This window comes from Leucopleurus acutus (assembly GCF_964270905.1).
Source record: "Leucopleurus acutus genome assembly, chromosome: 2".
NCBI lineage: Eukaryota > Metazoa > Chordata > Mammalia > Artiodactyla > Delphinidae > Leucopleurus > Leucopleurus acutus.
This window is the reverse complement of record NC_139143.1, coordinates 147,969,407-147,975,443: the sequence shown is the minus strand read 5'-3', so window position 1 is coordinate 147,975,443 and position 6,037 is coordinate 147,969,407. Positions and strand designations below refer to the sequence as shown.

Here is a 6,037-nt window from a genome sequence, read left to right as displayed (position 1 = left end):
CGCTCCGGCTGCTCCCGAGCTGCCCCCTCGCTCCCGGCCCCCTCCCCGGCGTTCGCTCGCTCGCTCGCTTGCGCTCTCCTCGCCGCGCTCCCCTCCCTCCCCCCCAGGCGCTGGCTCCGCGCTCTTTCCAGCTGTCAAAGCGTCAGCCCCGGCCGCGGCCCCATCGCCCTGGAACTCCTCCCGCGCCGGCTCGGCCTGGGGTGCCGGTGCCGCCGCCGCCGCTCTCCCGCCGGCCCGGCTGCCCACTGGCTCGCTCGCGCGCCCGCCCGGCTCCGCCTGCGCCTCCCTCAGCGCCTCCGGCACCGCCGCCGCCGCTGCCGCTGGTCTACTTGGAGCTCAACCGAACGTGGCTACCCGGGCGAGGGAGCAAGGCGGGCGTCAACGTCCCGTGATTGATATGCACCTCGGCCAATAGGCGCGCGGGGGAGGGGCCGGGGCGGCCCGGGAGGGACGCCCTGTCAGCGCCCGACCGCGGCAGTCCCCGCTGCGGCCGCCACCGAGGAGCCGCTATTCCTGCTCCTGCGGGCCAACGGGGTGGGGGGGGGGCCGGGGGCGCGAGCCTCCGTTTTCTCTAGATGTGGGGAGGAGACACAAATCGGGACAGGGAAGATCTAGTCCCCCGGCCCCCACGAGAAGAGGGTCCGACGGGCGCTCTTCGCGGCTTGGACCGCTGGGGAGTGGGGGGGTGGCGCTGCGGCGTAGTCTGAGGGGAGGGGGCGCGGACCCCTGAGCGGAGCACCGTCGGCTCCCCCCCGCCACGTCCCTTTCCCTTATCTGCCCCTCACCTCCCCCAGCCTCAGCCCTGCGCCGGCCCAGCCCTTATCTCCCCCTCCCCCTCGCCTGCCCTCCCCTTGGGCTCCGACCTCGGCCCCCTCCCCAGACTCCCACCCGTCCACCCCTTGGCCGCCCCGCCCCCGGTCCTCCCTCTCGCCCAGTCTGGCTTCGGAGCGCCGGGCCCGGGGCTCCACGCTGAGAACTGGGCGGCTCGATCCGGCGCCGAGCCGCGAGGCTGCTCCTTTACTAGATCATTAAAATACTTTGGAAAACCCCAAAGTGGAGTCGCGCGAAAATGGCCCTTGGACTGCTTTGGGGAGCCTGGGGGAAGGGACTGAGGACTTTGGCTAAGAGAACGGAGAGTGATTGCTCCCAAATTTCCAAGGTCTGCCCGCCCTAGCAAGTTAGCCCCTCGGCTTCTCCACGAGAGACGGTGCCATTCCGGGGTAGGGGGGCGTCACCTGGGCGCCCCGCTACGCGGAATGCGCGCCACAGAAATCTGCGAACTTCAAATAAATGGAGCTAAATTGGGGAGCGGGGGACGAGAGTCAGGCGTGGGGGGAGGGGAAGCTTCCATTGTCAGTGACCCAGGTGTACAATGGGAAATTGAGGGGGGGGCTGGCAGAGTGACCCAGCTATTTGCTGCTGACTCCTTTCTGCCCACGGCGAGAACCCGAGGACACACTGAGTGTACCTCATTAGAGACTCTTTAAGACGAAAAACCAACCAAACGGGAAGACTCCCCCATTTTCAGACTGTTTTTAGAGCGCGGTTCTCTTTAAATGTGATAAAACACTGTCGGCACTGTCTCTTTAAAAGAGTCAAGCAGAAAAAGCTGTGTAAGCGCTGATTGGCTGCCTGTTTGGCTACATCTTTAGGGGAGCCTTGAAACTGTTAGCCTAGGTTGATTTTTTTTTTTTTTTTTTAACAGCGCTGTTCCAATAAACAAGTAACGCCCCTCCCCCTAACATGCCTCGCACCAAACAATTAAAGGATAGGTCAGTGTCCTGGGGAAACACGTTTCAAGTAGGAAAACTCAGAACTAGATTCAACAAAATCAAGTATAATTCACTACCATTAAAGTTTGCTTATTTTGATTTGTCGAAGAGAGAAAAAGGGGCTTTAAAAAGAAATGCCCCGCAGCAAACGGATCTGCATTGGTTCAGGAAGGAGACTCTGGGTGCATTTTTGGAATAATGTTCTGCTCAGTGTAGCAGCCTCCCTAAATTAGAATATAGCCAGGCCCTACCACCGCTTCTGGACGCGCTGTGTTCTCTGTTGGGACCTAGTGCTGGAAGGGGAAGGGGGCAGAAAAAGGAAAACTGAACCCTAGTCTCTGGTTGTCTGTGCTAGCTCCCAGTTTAAAGGTTGTTTTGTGAATGAGAGAAGCATGGAGGTTGGGAGGGAGTTGAAATACAACGATAGGGGAGAGAAGGAAATAATTACAGTTATTTTTTCCCCCAGGCGTTTTAATTTAATAGGGCTAACTTAAGGTACCTTAGAGCCCACACTAATTAAATTGGCCTGCTCATACCCTTCCCCTGGACTTCTATTTTTGATGGGCTAGGAATGGCCAGGAATGGCTTGTCAACAGCCTGACTCACAAGAAGCCTGACTCATCTTGGGTCTGCAAGGCCCACAAATTATGAGTGTCATGAGTGTGGGTTAGGTCCCAGCTCAAGGAAAACACTGCCCTTCTCTGGCCCTACTGCATCACAGCTCTACCAAGTTGGCCATGCTGTGTCAGAGTTAGGGCTGCAACACAGGTATATCTGTTTGTGCATCATTTTCCTCATCTGTCAAATGGGAAGGGGGATCTTTAATATCTCTTGAGAGTCTGATGTTCTTCTATGATGCTAAGATTTCCTTTCTATAGTTTTCTTTCCCCACACCCCACCCTGAAAACAGGACAAGCACCTCCTTTCCGAGCAGGTGTGGCATGCATTTGGGGAACCTGTGCCAGGCTCTCTGTCCTTGTGGTCTTCCCTTTGCTGGGGCTTGACCCAGAATGTTGGTAGGTTCATGGTGGACCTAAAAGAGATAGTGGGAGGGCCCAGGCAGAGCGAGAAGGGAGGGTGCCATAACCTCCCAGCCTGCTGGACAGAGGGGAGCTGATGGGTTCCCAGGAAGTAGGACCACTGAGCAGCCCCAACTAGGTGTGCAGTTGCTAGCACAGTGATCCAAAATGCGGTCAGATCAGAAGCAAACACCCTACCCCAGAAGGGCACTTTCTCTGGAGAAGCCAAGGGACTAACATGATAGACGGGCAGACCTGGGAAATTTGGGCGCAATCACTCTCTCTTCACTTACCCCAAGTCCCCCACCCATTCCCCCAGGCTATCTTTCCCCACTGGATCCCCCAATCCCCACCTTCCCCACCCCACCCCCACATCTTCTGGCCCGGAGTGCCTCCCACCCCAGCCCCCTTCTTTGCTCATTCTTTAAGGCTTGCATCCCCTCCAATGCCTCCTCCATAAAATCCTCCCGGCTTTTCGCTCCTGGAGTAAAACCCATCCCTCTAACCCTCTGCTTGGTCTCATTTTGCTTGAACCTCCAGAATAGCTCTCCATTCATTCTGCCCATTGTTGTGGCCATTTGTTTACTGTCTGTCTCCCCAGCCAGAGGTGGTTGGGGGGCTGGGAGGGCAGGAACTAACTCTGAGTCATCTGTGTGTCTCCAGCACCCAGCACAGGTTCAGTACCTGTGTGCAGTTAGCACTCCATGTACGCACCAGGGGCTACGGGGAACAAGAAAGGAAAAAGTGAGCTCATCCCCAAAGTAGCTCTGGGACGGGTAAGGAAATAAGAAATGCACACCAACAACAATAACATTAGATAAGGCCACACCCCCAGCTCGGCCCCACAGCCTAAACTATAGCAGCTTGCAACTACTGTACTTTCAGTTCCCAGAATACACCAAGCTATTTTACACATCCACCCTATACTCATTCTTTCTTCCTCTCCCTCTCTCTCTATTCCTCCCTCCCTCCCTTCTTCCCTTCCCTTCCTTTTTTTTCTTTTAGGACATGTTTATTGAGCATCTACTATGTACCAAGCACTGTTCTAGGCACTGGGTAATAATCTAGAAAGAAATCCTTATGCCATGTTGCTTACACTGGTGTGAAATCCTCTGCCCTAAAGGCTCTTCCTGTGACAGACTTCTAATATTCTAAAATCCAGCCTGGGAAAGCCTTCCCAGGAAGCCATCTCTGGGCTCCTGTTCTGGGCTAGGAATCCCCTGGTGGCCCCTCTGCCTCTCCCTGACCATGACCTATTGCTGTTGGCCTCTGTGCATGGGTGTGGTCCTGTGTGCATTTCCCCCAAGGGAATGTGAGCACCTCTCCTCCGGGTCAGGGAATGATCATCATTCACCTGTGGACCTCCAGTGCACAGCAACAGTGGTGAAAGGAACAGAACAAGTGAGTACCTGAGTGACCAGAATGTGGAGGGACAGGCAGGTGGGGTGGAAGAGGGGAAGGAGAGGTGAATTACAAGTTTAGGCTAAGATGACCACTCCTTCACTCAGGTGCCAGAAACTGGGGGGGCAGAAATCCTGGGCTCTGGGATCAGGTTGGTGGGGGCCAGGCCTCCAGAAGGTGGCACTTAAAGGAATGAGGCTTCAGGTCCATGGGCTCAACCCAGGAGGTTGTGCTTGCCAAGGATGCCAGAGGATCCCTTTTCCTCTCCCTGGTTTGCAGCTCTGTTTCTGTGTTCCCCACAGCTGCTGGGAGTCTGGGGGCTGCCCCACTGTCCTCCACACCACGCCCAGGGACGTTTGAATGGATGCTGAGCACGCAGCCCATCCCCTTCCTGCCCGCTGGGTCCTGGGATTTTGAGGAGGCACCTCGGGTCAATACCTTGGGTAACTCTGCCCAGGGAGGCTCAGGCCCAGGCTGGTCAGCCCCAGTTTTAGCAGAAGTTTCCTCAAGGGCACTGGGGGCTTCCATGGGAGGATGCAAAATCCAGGGCCTGGAGACTTGGCTTCAGCCTGGCTCAGGGCCTCGCTGCTGGACCTTGGGCACATGATATTCTGTCTCTGAGTCTGTCTGTGAAATGAGGATGTTAAATGAGGGAACTGACGGGGAATCCTTTGCTGGGCTGTCCGTAAGTGTTGGCCGAGCCCACGGTTCTGACACCTCTGGACAATGGAGAGTCACTACTGTGAAGGTTGTGTGGAGGCTCTGAGGAGGTAGTAATTGGGGTAACATTTTGTAACTCGAAAAAGATGATTACTCCTGATGTTATAGCATAGCAGAGCCAGCAAACAGAGAGGTTCTCAGGAAGAAGGAAGAGGATTTAAGTTTAGAATCAAATGTGTTTTTACATCTTCTGATGATGCCTTCTGATGTCCTGAGCCACCTTGTAGCAAAATGGGTTTTAGGCAATTTCTTGGATGGGTTTAGTTCTGTCTAGAAAGTACCTACTATGTGCTGAGCCCTGAGTCAGGGACACTGACTGGGAAGTACAAAAATATACAAAGCAAGTTTGTGCCAGGGATGGCTAGGGCGAGGACGCTGACGCTCTGCCCCTTCCCCGGTTCCTGCTACACCTCCCTCACCTCCTGTCCAGAGTGCCCCAGCATGGAGTTCATTCTCATGAACTCAAGGAGAAGGCTCCATGGAGGGTCTAGGTCCGGGCAGCTGAAGAGTGTGGTAGGTAACAGTCATCAGGACAAGGGTCATTTTGTCACTGGGAAGGGACAGCCCTCGCCCGCGGTGATGGTGGTTAGTAAGATGAACAAAGATGAGTAGATGAGAGCAGCGATTAACCAAAAGTGGATAGAAACTGGAGAAAGAGAACGCCTCAAAAAATTGCTGAGAGCTAAATTAATTGAATGTGGCTGGAAGGATCAGTAGAAGGCACACTGTAAAGAGGTAATGAAAGAAAAAGGACTAGAACACGTTACTGTTGATGACTTGGTGGCTGAAATCACACCAAAAGGCAGAGCCCTGGTACCTGACAGTGTAAAGAAGGAGCTCCTACAAAGAATAAGAACATTCCTTGCTCAGCATGCCAGCCTTTAAGATTGAATTAGAGGGCTTCCCTGGTGGCGCAGTGGTTGAGAATCTGCCTGCCAATGCAGGGGACACGGGTTCGAGCCCTGGTCTGGGAAGATCCCACATGACGCAGAGCAACTAAGCCCGTGCGCCACAACTACTGAGCCTGAGCTCTGGAGCCCGCGAGCCACAACTACTGAGCCCGTGAGCCACAGCTACTGAAGCCCGTGCGCCTAGAGCCCATGCTCCTCAACGAGAGAAGCCACC

General features: G+C 55.1%; 1 pseudogene across 1 annotated transcript; it reads left to right on the top strand.

Moving 5' to 3' along the window:
* The first annotated feature begins 5,491 nt into the window (after window positions 1–5,491).
* LOC309957207 (transcription and mRNA export factor ENY2-like) lies at window positions 5,492–5,802 on the top strand (annotated as a pseudogene). Its single transcript has one exon. The product of its transcript is annotated as a transcription and mRNA export factor ENY2-like (transcript).
* The last annotated feature ends 235 nt before the right edge of the window (window positions 5,803–6,037 follow it).